General features: G+C 38.8%; 1 long non-coding RNA gene across 1 annotated transcript; it reads left to right on the forward strand.

Moving 5' to 3' along the window:
* The first annotated feature begins 613 nt into the window (after positions 1 to 613).
* Positions 614 to 10,957, forward strand: LOC131507124 (uncharacterized). The gene is made up of 2 exons (XR_009259342.1): positions 614 to 2,296; positions 9,974 to 10,957. It is a non-coding gene; the product is annotated as an uncharacterized LOC131507124 (long non-coding RNA).
* The last annotated feature ends 4,043 nt before the right edge of the window (positions 10,958 to 15,000 follow it).

Below are 15,000 nucleotides of genomic sequence, written 5' to 3' on the forward strand. Positions count from 1 at the left end.
GATAATCTGAAAAACAAATGCATGCTACTGTGTCACCTCGTGGTAATAAGTTACTCTTATGTCTACAGTCATAAAACAGGAAGAGAGCTTGGAAGTCAGCTTACCCAATTCCACATTTTGACACAGAAAACAGTAGAGACTTCCTGTCACACAAGTTGTTGGTGGGTAAGTTAGGACAAAAATGCAAGTGTCTGAGCACTCAGCACAGCAAGGTGTGTGCCAGACCACATTCTTGGGAAACATTTTAACAGGCAACACATCAAAGAGTAACTAACCGGGGAGAAACTAACAGTACAATAGAGAATCCAGTCTCCTGTAGCTTTTTGCCTATTTAAGCACACTCCATATCATTTAATTTTACAGAATAAGATCACCCCCAAATCAGTGGGGATTCCTGTTTGTTTCTTCTTCTTAAGATAATGGTTTGTTGGGGCGCCTGGGTGGCTCAGTCGGTTGAGCATCTGACTCTTGATCTCAGCTCAGGTCATGATCTCACCGTTTGTGGGTTAGGGTCCTGTGCTGGGCTCTGCGCTGGCAGTGTGGAGCCTGCTTGGGATTCTGTCTCTCCCTCTCTCTCTGTCCCTTCCCTGCTCTCTCTCTCTCTCCCTCTGTCTCTCTCAAAATAAACTTTAAAAAAAAGATAATGGTTTGTTATTATTGCTTTGTTTGATAAAATATACACAAAAAGTGAACTGCTTTTCTCTTAGTTTTGGTTGGTAATACTCTGCCTTCAAAGATGTAATTCTATGGATGCAACTTAATTCCAAAATTGAAGGATCCTTAAAGGACCAAACAATATTATGTAGCAGCTATATAATTTACTAGGAAGGAAAGTGAGAGAAAAAAAATTCAAAGCAGTATTATTGGTATGAACATTTTGCCTAGAAATACACAAACAGTTCATATGTTTTTTTTATTAATAAACTCTTAATTTTAGGATAGTTTAAGGTTTACAGAACAATTACAAACATAGTAGAGAGAGTTCCATATACCCCAACCCAATTTCCCCTATTTTTAGCATCTTACCTTAATATGGTAACCACGACACAACAAATGAGCTAATAGTGATATGTTATAATTAACCAAAGTCTTTTCTTTATTCACATTCCCTTTGTTTTTATCTAATGTCTTTTTTTTGTTCTAGGATTCAGTCCAATGTATAACATTACATGTAGTCATCATGTCTTCTTCCTTCCTTTCTTTCTAGAGGGAGAGACAGAGAGAGAGAGAGAGAGAGAGAGAGAATGTGTGGGCATGCGGGAGAGGGGCAGAGGGAGAGAGAAAGAAAATCTTAAGCAGGCTCCATGTGCTCAACAAGGAGCCTGACTAGGAGCTTGATCCCATGACCCTGGGATCATGACCTGAGCCAAAATGAAGAGTTGGATTCTCAACCGACTGAGCCACCCACCCAGATGCTCCAGTCATCATGTCTTCTTAGGTTCCTCTTGGTTATGGCAGTTTCTTTGACTTTTCTTGTTTTTGCTGGGCTTCACAGTTTTGAGAGGTGTTGATGAGGTGTTTTGTAGAAGGTCTCTCAATTAGGACTTGTCTGATTTTTGTCCTTATGATTAGACTGGGTTTTTGAGTTTTATGGAGGAAGACCAACAACAATTGTATCAGGAGTATATGCTATCAACATGACCTATAGCTGTTGATGCTGACCTTGATCACCCAACTGAGGTGGTGTTTGTCAGGTTTTTCCACCAGAAAGTTACTTTTTTTTTTTTTTCCTGATTTCCATCTATACTCTTTGGAAGGAAGTCACTACTATATGCAGCCCACACTTCAGAGATAAGGAGTTATACTCAACCTTCTATGAGATATTTAAAGTTAATTTTTGTGAAATGTGTAACATCTGTGTCTAGTGTTATTTATTCATTTTGTGTATGAATGTCCACCTGTTGCACCACCATTTAAAGACTGTCCTTTATCCACTGAATTATCTTTGTGCCTTTGTAAAAATCAATTAACTATATTTGTGTGGCCCATTCATGTGACTTTGAAGGTACATTTGAAAGTGATTCTTGAGAAAATTAGTTGGCTTTTATTTCGGTAGTCTGTGTAATTTAATTTTTTTTTTACTTAAAAAATTTTTTTAAATCTTTATTTATTTTTGAGAGACAGAGGCAGAGTTTCAGTAGGGGAGGAACAGAAAGGGAGACACAAAATCCGAAGCAGGCTCCAGGCTCTGAGCTGTCAGCACAGAGCCCGATGTGGGGCTCGAACTCACCAACCATGCGATCATGACCTGAGCCGAAGCCAGACGCTCAGCCGACTGAGCCACCCAGGTACCCCTGTAATTTAATTTTTTTAAGTTTATGTATGTATGTATGTATGTATGTATGTATGTATGTAAGTCATCTCCACACCCAATATGGAGCTTGGACTCATGACCTGGAGATGAAGAGTCCCATGCTCTTCCAACTGAGCCAGACAGACGGCCTTCAGTGTAATTTAATTTTACTGAAATATTTTATGTCCACATACGTAGCTAGTATAGTGGCCTTTGAAAGTGGCACCTCTTAATAAGAAACAAAAAGTCTTTAACTTCAATTTCCTCTTCAGTACATAAGATTAACAAAATGTTAGGGTGAGAAAGGAAAGTTAGAAACCCTGCAGTCTAACAATATTGTTTGTCCTGTGAAAAAGCAAGAGGCCCATGAAGTACTTGCTCAAGGTCAAATAGTTGGTAAGTGATCAAGCCACTGACCAATGATCAGTGACTCTATGAGTACTCCAGCCACGCCTGTCCCTCTACATGCTATTCTGGTTTAAACACAGATTTCTGCCTTTATAGATCTTTCTCTCCAGTCACACTAATTCATTGATATACATATTTCTCAGGTGATTGAGTAAACATTCATCATCCACAAAGTTAACCAGAAAACTAGACCAGGAGTAATCATTCTGAGAGGCCAGGTTGGTAAGAGCATGGCACTAATGAGGTAACTCCTGAATTCTTGCACCCTGGGAGACAATTAATTGGCTTCTTTTTACTCTGTAGCCCAACTGCATTTATAAAACCTCTTAACAAGCTTGTAAGGGTTTGCTTCTGGTCACAAATGGAACTCACTGAGAAAATGTTGGAGTACATATATAATCTACTGCTATTATTGGAAAAAAAAATAGCTCACTGGCGCATATCCTGCTGATACTAAGTCAGGAAGATAATTTTCATATAAGAAAAGCCATAGGGCACCTACGCCTGCATGAGTGGGCATTATGTTAGGTGATTACTTTGTTCAGAAGCAAATGGACATAGGAAGAGATAATAGTTTACTGGATAAGTGGAGAGAAAAGATTTTAACTATAAACCTGAAATTCTGATTCCACAAAATTTCTTTTTTTTTTCTTTTTTTAAAAAAAATTTTTTAATGTTTATTTATTTTTTGAGACAGAGAGAGACAGAGCATGAACGGGGGAAGGTCAGAGAGAGGGAGACACAGAATCTGAAACAGGCTCCAGGCTCTGAGCTGTCAGCACAGAGCCCGACGCGGGGCTCGAACTCACGGACCGCGAGATCATGACCTGAGCCGAAGTCGGCCACCTAACAGACTGAGCCACCCAGGCGCCCCCCCAAAAATTTCTTAAATGTATTAAATGGATTTATAAATTTATGAATATTTAAGTTTGCATGCTAAACAGATCACAAGATGCATCCTAGTCTTTCATGTATCATTCAAAGCAGCAAAAATGATGTTGAACAATGAAATGTAGCTCTGTGAGTTGAGGGCTTATTTGTACTCTTTTATTAAACTTTATTCAGATCTACTACCATAACCATCTTGCCATCTTTTAAAATATATCTTATTCCTTTAAATTTCTCCATTATTGACAAAGTCATTATAATTAATTATAAAAGCCAGCATTTATTAGGCACCTAATATTATCCTAAGCATATTTATTCTCATTGTTCTAATGAAGTCTTCACCACAATTCTAAGAGGAAGATTACCTTACACTTCATTTTGTAGTGGTTAAGAAATAGCCCAGTAATTTATTATCAAAAATTGTCATGACTTTTACTTACTACATTCCAGTGGAAACACCAACTTCTTTATGTCTCTGATCACAGCTGGCTGTCCATGAAATTGAGTCATTCATTAATTCATACTAAGGTAAAAATGATGAGAAATGTTTGGTCTGTCTAGAAGAGACCTGGAGAAATCAAATCAAATGATAAATATTTCTGGCAGTGGAAATAAACTGTTGGGAAAAGGAGTACAGGAGACAGGGAGAGTTTTCCTGCTGAGGAGTCCACTGTTCTTTCAAGTACATTTCTTAAACGTTTGCCTGGTAAGACAGTAAACCATCCTGTCTGTCAACAAGAACAGTGTGTACCCAAGGATGGAGACTTGGTTTATTCAGGGAGTGACTACTGCTAGAAAAAGTTGAGACCTATGCATGTGGTGGAATTTCGTTCCAAATTATCTCCCCATGGGTGGGATGAATGAATTAACTGTAGTTCTGCACTGAAGAATTCACAGGTGGCAGTTATAATAATTAAAGTGTGTCCAGGCAAAAGTGTGCAAAAGTAAGTTAGGTGGTGGTTAATATTAAGCACTATTTTTGATCGAATTTCACATCCTTGTTTTTATTTTCTATTTTTAGTCTACCTAAAATTAGACACATTTCTTCTGAGTTTAGTACTTTCTGATGATTATTGCTGCGAGCATGGCTTCAAGAATACATCTCTGAGCAAGTTTGGTTAAGGTTTAGAACTCAGACATTCTCATCTTTTGAGGCTATGAGAAAACAGAAAACATTTTGGTGACCTGAGTAATTTGAACTGTCAAGGTCCTACATCTCTTTAACCAAAACATTATCATCTGTGGCTATTGTAGTTGTAGGAGATGGATTCTCTAGATAGCACGGTGATAAAACTGAGGCCTCTCGAGTTGGACTACATGAGTTCAAATTCTAACTCTGCCATTTATAAGTCATTTGGCCATAAGCATTTATTTACCCATCTTGTGCTTCAGTTTTCTCATTTGTAAAGTGGGGGCAATAATAGTACAGTGTTTATTTCACAGGATTATTGTGAGAAATTTAGGAATCACTTACAACAATGCCTGGCACAAAATAAGCATTCAATAAATGTGAAATACTAGCTTTGTGAAATTGCTAGCTTTTTGATATATGTTGTACTCTGATATTTAAACTAATAGCATCCATTTTTTCATCTATTTTTCCTCAGCATATTAATCATACTTCTTTTAAATGTTTTTTGATAACTAAAATATCTGGATCAATGTGTCCATTTCTGTTTTTTCTTTATGCCTTTTAGTAATTGCTTCTGTCTCCTGGAATGTCTGATAAATATCTCCCGAAAGTGCCAGACATTGTTTCTTAAACATTGTAGAGGCTTAGGGATGAAATATTTCTCTAGAGAGGCTTTCCCCCTTCCTCTTTGAGGGAGTTGACTACTTTAATCCAATCAGAGATAGACTGCAGGCTGCATTACAGGATTTTGTTTTGATTTTAGATTTTTTTGTTTTTTGAACAGTGTTACGTTCACAGAAAAAAAAAAAAAAATTGAGCAGAAAGTACAGAGTTCCTGTATGCCCTTACCTTTACACATGCATAGCCTCCCCATTATCAACATCCCTTACCAGAATGCTGCTTTTTTTTAAATTTTAAACCAAGGATGACTCTACAGTGATGCATCATCATGCATCAAAGTCTGTAGTCTGCTTTAGGTTTGCTCTAGGTACTGTGCATTCTGTGGGTTTTGATAAATGTATATGATGGGTACCCACCATCATAGTATCATAAAGAATAGTTTCACTGCCTTAAAAATCTTCTATGCCCCACCTATTTATCCATCCCAAGCCCAAACCCCTGGAAACTATTGATCTTACTTTTGTCCTCATAGTTTCACCTTTTCCAGAATGTCATAGAGTGCATTATAGTTTTTATGAGGTTCTTTTCCATCTCTGATCCATCCCTGTTCTTAGAGAGGATGCCTCTTGTATAGACTGAATGTTTATGTCTCTTCAAAATTCATATGTTGAAATTGTCACCCTTTATGTGGTATTATAGGTGGGGCCTTTGGAGGGTAATTAGGTCATGAGGGAGAGGTCCTCATGAATGGGAGTAGTGCCCTTATAAAAGAGACCCTGGAGAGTTCTCTTGTCCCTCCCATCTTGTGAAGACACAGTGAAAAGATGGCTGTCTATGAACCAGGAAGCCTGCTCTCACCACACTGAATTTGTCGATGCCTTGATCTTGGACTTCGCAACCTCCAGAATTATGAGAAATAATATGTTATCTTTTTGATATAGCAAAACACCCTCCAAAGACTCCACCTAAGGACCTGGGGGTGCCCACTGTGACCCTTTCTTCTTGGTGAGTTTTTTGAGACTGAAAAACCTCAGCTGTACTTACACAGGTTTTCTGCTTCGTTTCTTAATATCCTGTTCCATGCAGCATAGGAATTTGGGAAAACAGGTCAAGTGTCAAGCTTGATTTTCCAAACACCCTTCTCACTGGCATCCCAGACTCATAAAATTCCCATTTTTCCACTTCCCAAAACTGCCAAAAATCCTGTTGCCTTCTCTGCCTGTTAGTGACCTCCAGCCCAGCCCACATCCATGACCTTGTCCTTGGCCTCTTGCTTAGTGCTCAGAGTAAGCAAGTGCTATTTTGCCAGAAGAAAAATCAATTGCAGAATGCCAACTCTCCTCTCCAAGTTTCTTCCTTCTCCAGAATCTTGGTGCTTAAGTCTGAATTTCCCCAGAAGTTCCTCACTGCCTTCAAGCAGATATTGTTTTGTGTATTTTGTAAGCTTTTTAAGCTTTTGTAGCCATTCCTGGTGAGAGCGCTGGCCTTCATCTTGGCTGAAAGTAGAGGTCCTAACATACATTCCCGATAGATGTTTCTATATTCCTTAATTATTCTATTAACAATAATATAAACAGTTTAGCCAAGCAATCTACCTATTCTATAAACCACATCCTTGATTTTATGGATGATTTGTCATTCACAAGAATAAATCTGTACTTTATTTAATATTTATTTATTTATTTATTTATTTATTTATTTATTTATCTGTCAAGTGAGCTAACATACAGTGTAGTCTTGGCTTCAGGAGTAGATTCCCATGATTCATCACTTACATACAACACCCAGGGCTCATCCCAACAAGTGCTCTTCTCAATCCCCATCATCTATTTTCCCGACTCCCCCAACTCCCACTCCCATCAACCCTCACTTTGTTCTCTGTATTTAAGAGTCTCTTATGGTTTGCTTCCCTCTCTGCTTGTATCTGATTTTTCCTTCCCTTCCCCTATGGTCTTCTGTTAAGTTTCTCAAGTTCCACATATGACTGAAATCATATGATATCTGTCTTTCTCTGGCTGACTTATTTCACGTAGCATAATACCTTCCAGTTCCACCCATGTTGTTGCAATTGGGAAGATTTCATCCCTTTTCATCACTGAATAGTATTGTGTGTGTGTGTGTGTATCTTCTATATCCATTCATCAATTGATGGACATTTAGGTTCTTTCCATAATTTGGCTATTGTTGATAGCACTGCTATAAGCATTGGGGTACATGTGCCCCTTCAAATCAGCACTCCTGTATCTTGTAGATAAATTCCTAGTAGTGCTATTGCTGGGTATAATAAATCTGTTCTTTAGCTTGTTGTTACATTAACATATTTGATCATCTCTTGTGTAAAACTTGAGAATTTTTAAATAAATTTGAAAATAATCTGGTGATCATACTTACATTTGTGTAGTATATATGAATTTCAACTAACTAGTAGAGATATTGTAGAAATATAATATTGTTTTCATAAGCCAATTTAGTTTCAATCTTGAGCTCTCATTTTACTTGGGTGGCAGAAACTTAATCTCAGTTAATTTGTAGATTTCCCCAGGATTGTGTTTAAGTAACAAGGGACACAAATAGTTCCAAAGAATCTAGGGGGGAGAGATTGTCATCTGTCTATGATATATCCAGTGACCTGAGCATCATCCTATCTCTCCATTCAGTGGTCCAGTCTGGCATTTCTTTACCTTCACTCTTGTCCTCACAGCTCTTTTAGATCTGCTGACTCTCTGCATTTACATTGTTTTCATTCTTGAATGAGTGAGAAACTTCTGGTGCTCCTGAGCCTTTCTAGATGGATGAAATTGTTCCAACTGTCTAGACACACTACCTGGTTCATTTTGTTTTTACAGGGCTTGCTGCGTCCCTGGAACTAAGCTCTGACTCTCTTTTGGATCAGCCTTCCAATTCCAGGGAGAGATAGAGCAATGATTCACAATGTTTCGCCACAATATTTTTGTTTATGCTATGAGTCCTTTCAATTCTCCTAAACACTGCAGCAATAGTTTGCTTTCTGTTGTCCCAAGCATTCTCTGAAAAAATGACAGATTAGCCTAGCTGGAAAGGAGAAAATGAAATACTGGTGAGAAAAACAAAGCAAAACAATAGTTAATATTTCCAAAAAAAAAGTTTTTGTACTACATTCATTCAGTAAGACTTTACTTATTGAGCTCCTAATATATGCCAGGCAATATACTAGAATATTCTGGACACTAGACTGTAATGATGAATGAGAGGCAGTCCTCACCTCAGCCACCTCCAGATCCAACAGACTTCTGCTGAAATATGGTAAACACACATCTACATACCCTCCCTGCCAAAATTACATAAAAGTGACAGTATAGGGTTTTGTTTTGTTTTGTTTTAAGGCACAAACCTATAGAGGCAAAAAAAGAAATACTTACAAGTAGAGAATATGGCAGCATTGGAATATTGGAAACTAGAAAGCATATGGAAGTGGCAAAATGAAATTAACAATTAAAACCAAAGCGGACAGTAAGGGAAACTGAGAAGGCTGAATGAACTATAGGAGCTCAGAAATATTTAGAACTATCAGAATAGAGGTGCAGGTGGTGCTGACAGCAGGAGGCTTAGTTGCAGGTCTGTAAGAGAAATGAATCGTCAGCCAAACTTCTGCTTTCCAGGTGAGAGTGTGGTTGAGTCTGCTATGGGAAGCCAGCTAAACACGAAAACAAAGAAACAAAGAAAAAATAATAAATCAACCTCACCAGAGCACCCTACAGGGATGTGTACCTGCCTGTTCCAATCAGGTTCTTTTATTACTTTATTTTTAAATATGCACAGACAGCCAAGGATTACCAGGCAATTAAGGAAAGCTTATGCCAGGACAGACAGAACTAAATCAAAAACACCTGAAGAAAATAGAAATTACGTATGGAGCAGAATAAGACTCAAAAACGAACAAACTTGATAGTTCATTTCCCCAGGTGGTAAGAAGAGATGTAGCATCTGACAACAATGAGAAAAGGCTATAGAATAAAACTATTCAGAGAACAATAAATAAATAAATAAATAAATAAATAAATAAATAATAAATAAATAAATAAAAATTGCTCTTTGAAGTTAAATAGTAAATTCTCAGAAAAAAAGTCTGGAAGATAAATTTGACGCAATCTTCCAGAAAGTCAATCAAAAATAAAGAAATGGAAAATGGAAGAGAAAAGGAAAATATTAGAGTTCAGGAGGCCCAACACTCTAGTAAGCAGGAGCTCTAGAAAGAGAGAATGCAAAAAGATAGGGTAGGGTATTTTTGAAGAAAAATTCCTTAAATAGAGGATATGAGTTTGTAGATTGAGAGAGCTCACTTATGCCCCTGCATGATGCCTGCAACGACAAAAACTCACACTAAGGTGTGCCATTGTGAAATTTCAGAACTTTGGAGATAAAAATCCTGCAAATGCCTAGAGATTAAAAATATACAAAAGATCCAGAATCAGAAAAGCACCAGGCTTTTCACCTGCCACATGGAAAGTCAGTGGAGCAATCCTTTCAAAATTCAGATGGAAAATTGTTTCAAATCTTGATTTCTGTTCTCTGCCAAATTTTCTAATAAGTGTGAAGGCAGAATAAAGACATTGCAGATATGCAAGTTTAAAAATTTTTTACCTCCTTTTCAGGAAAATACTGGAGAATGGATTCCACAAAATAAGGATAGAAACCGAGAAGATCACATAGGATCCAGGAAACAGGACTTGAACCAGGAAAGAGGCAAGGGGATGTCCAGGTAGATTGACCAGTTCCAATTTGCCTGAGCCTGATGCCAAATGTGGAACTTTCAGCTTTAAAACTGGGCCGATCCCTGGCAAATTGGGATGAGTTGGTCATCCGATGTCCAGGATAAGAGTGAAGAGAAGTCCCAGGCAGAGAGCTGGCAGCAGATGTGGAACAACTGGACCAGATGGGAAGGCAAGAGTGCTTCAAAAAAAATATATATTTTTAAATATTTATTTACTTTTGAGACAATGTGAGAGACAGAGTGCAAGCAGAGGAGGGTCAGACAGAGGAAGACACAGAATCTGAAGCAAGCTCCAGGCTCTGAGCTGTCAGCACAGAGCCAGATGTGGGGCTGGAACCCACAAACCACAAGATCATGACCTGAGCCGAAGTCGGAGGCTCAACCAACTGAGCCACTCAGGCGCCCCACAAGAGCGCTTCAGATGGGTTATCTGGAAAATACATCCAGGGGAAAAGACATACATATATATACTTACATATGTGTGTGTATGTATTTCCTGGTGAGTTTGAATGTATTAAAAATTAAAGAAATTCCTCTTTGGGGGGGGGGAGTTTAGAAAAAAAAATAAAGGCACACTGGCAATGAAACCAGTGAGGGTAGTAGAGACAATAGGGAAAACAAAAAGTTATAGATGAAAGAAGGTGAAACTGGGACATTACCATGGCTCTTCTGTGGATTATATTTACATAACCCTGCTAATGTAAGCACGGACTATTGCTCCAACCAGTTCTATCTATCAAAATGGAGGAGAAAGAGGGAGGAAGAATGTGTGTGAAGAAAGTTCATAAATCATTGTCTTTAATAATATTTTTTTAGTCTCCTAAAAAAAAATGCATGTCATTTAAAAACATGGAGGCCAATTCCAGGGGGAAAAAAAAAAAGTTAAAAGAGTTGAAAAAATCTGCTTCTGAAGAATGAAAGCAAGTAAGGGAAGAGACTTCTTAATTTCATTTTATTGAAAAATTTTTTTATTTATTTATTTTGAGAGAGAGACAGAGAGAGTGGACCATAGAAACCCAAGCAGGCTCCGCACCATCAGTGTAGAGCCTGAGGCAGGGCTCCAACCCACAAACGGTTGAGATCATGACTGAGCTGAAACCAAGAGCTGGATGCTTAACTGACTGAGCTATCCAGGTGCCCTAAAACTTAAATTTTAAACATATTAGAAAAACTTGACTTTTAAAATTATGAACATGAATATCTTTGAGAGAATAATTATTTTTAAAAGAAGTAATTAGAGTCAGCAGCTTATCTTTTTTACTTCATTTATGCAATATTTTACAATTCAGAGTTTTTACATTTTAATGTAGTCAAATGGATTAGTTTTTTTAATGATTTGTTCTCCGATGTCTTAATTTCTTTATGAATGTGATGTCAAAACACAAGACACAGTGAAAGAATTGTTAGAGTATGTGTAGTATATTACTAATTATGTTAAAAACATACCAAGAAATACTGTGTTTTGTTTTTGATTGGAAACATAAGTAACTGGGGCACGTGGGTGGCTCAGTCCCTTAAGCATTGGACTCTTTTTTTTTTTTTTTTTAATACAATTTATTGTCACATTGGTTACCACCATTGGACTCTTGATTTTGGCTCAGGTCATGATCTCACATTCCTGAGATGGAGCCAGACATCAGTGTCTGCCTCTCTATCTGCCTCTCCCCCACTCATGCTCTCTCTCTTTCTCAAAATAAGTAAATAAACTAAAAAAAAAAGAGAAAGAAACATAGATAACTAAGGTACATAAGCAGAGAATAACAATGGTAGTACTATTCTGTATTTGTAACATTTTATATCCCTATTTTAAAATATGTGTAATTAACAAGGTATTAACTGTAACAAGGTTTTCATTGGTAACAAAGTACGCTTTAAACTTTTTCTATAGTTTCTCGGGGCGCCTGGGTGGCTCAGTCGGTTAAGCGTCCGACTTCGGCTCAGGTCACGATCTCGCAGTCCGCGGGTTCGAGCCCCGCGTCGGGCTCTGGGCTGATGGCTCAGAGCCTGGAGCCTGCTTCTGATTCTGTGTTTCCCTGTCTCTCTGCCCCTCCCCCGTTCATGCTGTGTCTCTCTCTGTCTGAAAAATAAATAAACGTTAAAAAAAAAAATTTTTTTTTAAAACTTTTTCTATAGTTTCAGATACTTAACAGTTAAAAAGAAAACCAACAGACAGCCACAATACACAGAGGCAAGGCTTACCATAGGGGAAGAAAGTACTAGCGCCAGGGAGCCCAGAGAAAGGGTGACCCAGATTGGAGTGGGGGGGAAGAGGGTGAAGGGGCTGGTGGGGGAGGGGGTGGGGGGGTAGGTGGTTAGGAAAGACTTCTCAAAGCAACTGACATCTGAGCTACCACCTGAGGGAAACATTGGTAGCCCCGGAGCTGTGTTTCCCTAAGAAATTAAGGGGCATTTGTGATATGTGTGTTGTGGGAAAATCACAAAGACCCTTATAAATCATGTTTCCTGAGTCTAGACATCCCGAGCTAAGGGGGAATCCTAAAGGGTATTGAGCAGCAGGGCACAAGCGGATCCTGGCAGACTAGGTGAGGAATCCAGGGTCTGTATTTAATTCATAGAAGCTGGAATTCTCTACAAAATGGTCCCCACCCCCCCACTCCCCCAACCCCGAAAGGATGCCTTTGCTGTCTCACTGGGCCTACCGGTTTGCTTTTTCTGCCTTCCCCTTTGCAGACGGCAGAACACTGCATTTGTTCTTAATTGCTTTCCGCTTTTGGGGCGCAGGCCCCTGGCCTTCCCGGGTCTGGGCTCAGTGTGTCAAATGCTCCCTTTCTGTTCCAGCAGCAGCTCCTGTCTGTCCCTCTGCAGCCCTGGTTCACAACTGTGAAGGCTTTCTCAATATGTGTTTTCCCTTTTGGTCTCCTTTCTGTGCCAGAACCCCTCCCCCTCTGCACGTGTGGAATGCCTGGACGCGGAATCACACGCGGAGCGGTCCCGACTCCTGCCCACTGCCCGCTGCCCACTGCCCTCGACTTGTTTGCTGAGCTCCGCTCCAGAGGCCTTTCTGCTGTGCGGAGGCTCCCCTCCCTGCGCAGTGTGTTTGCTGAACCCGGCAGTCTCAGAAGGGCGGAGAATTGAATGTTTTTCTGCCCAAGCCCAGCTTCAGAGAGGACGGGGCTCGTGCTAAGAATCAGCGGGTATTTATCATGGCTCAGGTGGCTGAGGTTTATTTTCCTCAATGGTAGTTTTCGGAAATATTTGGAAATATTTACTTAGTTTCACTTGTGTGATGTGAAGGCTCTTTCAGTTTGGTTTTCTGAATCCCTCTTCTAAAAGAGAAGTTATCCTAACGGGGAAACATAATTAGATTTTGGTATTATGCACTATTTTTTAATGCTGTCTTTTTTTAGTATGAAGTAAAATTTACATGTAGTGAAATGAACATAAATAAATCCTAAATTGTGTGTTTTGATAACTATATACACACATGTAGTCATTACCCAAATCAAGATAAAGAATGTTTCCATCACTCCCAGAAAGTTCTCCTGTTCTTCCTTTTACTCATCTTTACTCCTACAAAAACTGCTCTTAATTTCTATCACTGTAGCTTAGTTTCCATGTTCCTAAACTTCATATGGGGGGAAATCAGATAGAATGTATCTTTTTTTGTGTCTTGTTTCTTTTGTTCAACATGTTTTTGACATTATTCTATGCTGTTGTGTTCTTTTCTATTGCTGAGTACCATTCCATTCCATGAATATACAATTTATTTACGTATTCTCATTTTGGTGACCATTTCAGTTGTTCTTACACACTAAATTTTAATGTAAGTAAACTGTTTAAAACACTTTAGAACTTTTCTTTATACTGGAGATTTTTCTTTATGAAATCAAAATTAAATTTCTGATTACCTACAAAATTGGAATTAGATTCTCTGTATTCTGTAGACTCTGATTCTTGGAAAGATAGACATTTGAATATAAAAAAATGCATCTTGGGGCCCCTGGGTGGCTCAGTCGGTTGAGCGGCCGACTTCGGCTCGGGTCATGATCTCACGGTCCGTGAGTTCGAGCCCCGCGTCGGGCTCTGTGCTGACAGCTCAGAGCCTGGAGCCTGTTTCGGATTCTGTGTCTCCCTCTCTCTGACCCTCCCCCCGTTCATGCTCTGTCTCTCTCTGTCTCAAAAATAAATAAAGGTTAAAAAAAAAATTAAAAAAAAATGCATCTTGATGGTCCCTCAATTCCCATTCTGAGTCTTTAAAGCCACATTAAATAATGCTAGAATTTGAACTCTTCCTTTACATATTACTGTGTGAACATAGAGCAGCTAATTCACTCAAACACATTTTTTAACACAATTATTTTTACTGTGTTTCAGAATGAAAGTGGAGAATAAAATAGGTCGTGGGTATTATTCAAAAGCCAGGTGAAGCTTAAATTAGAAAGACTGAGCCCCCTAAACTTGGAACTTGGGTGTAGAATTTCATTCCTGTTGACTTCTGCAACTAACTATTTGAATTAATCATCTGTTGCTCTGTAACAAATTACCCAAAAACTTGGTAGCTTAAAACAGCAAACAATTTTTTTGATGTCATCATTTCTGTGGCCAGAAATTCAGGAGCTGGTTAGTTGGGTAGAAGTGGCCCAGGGTCAAGGTTGCAGTCAAGATGTCAGGACATATGGTTAAGAGGAATTTTAAGAAAGAAAAATAAGAGAAAATATGCTTAAAATGGGCTTTTTTTTTTTTTTTTTTTTTTGAGAGAGAGAGAATCCCAGGAGGGGTGGGGGTAGGGGGAGAGGGGGAGAGAGACAGGGCTTGAGCTCACCCATTATGGTACTTGAACTCATGAACCCTGAGATCATGACCTGAGCCACCCAAGTGCCCAATTTACAATGGGTTTTGAAGGAGGACTAGCAGTTCATCACCTGAACTAAGAGAATGTGGCAGAAG

Source organism: Neofelis nebulosa, chromosome 3, assembly GCF_028018385.1.
Source record: "Neofelis nebulosa isolate mNeoNeb1 chromosome 3, mNeoNeb1.pri, whole genome shotgun sequence".
NCBI classification, from domain to species: Eukaryota; Metazoa; Chordata; class Mammalia; order Carnivora; family Felidae; genus Neofelis; species Neofelis nebulosa.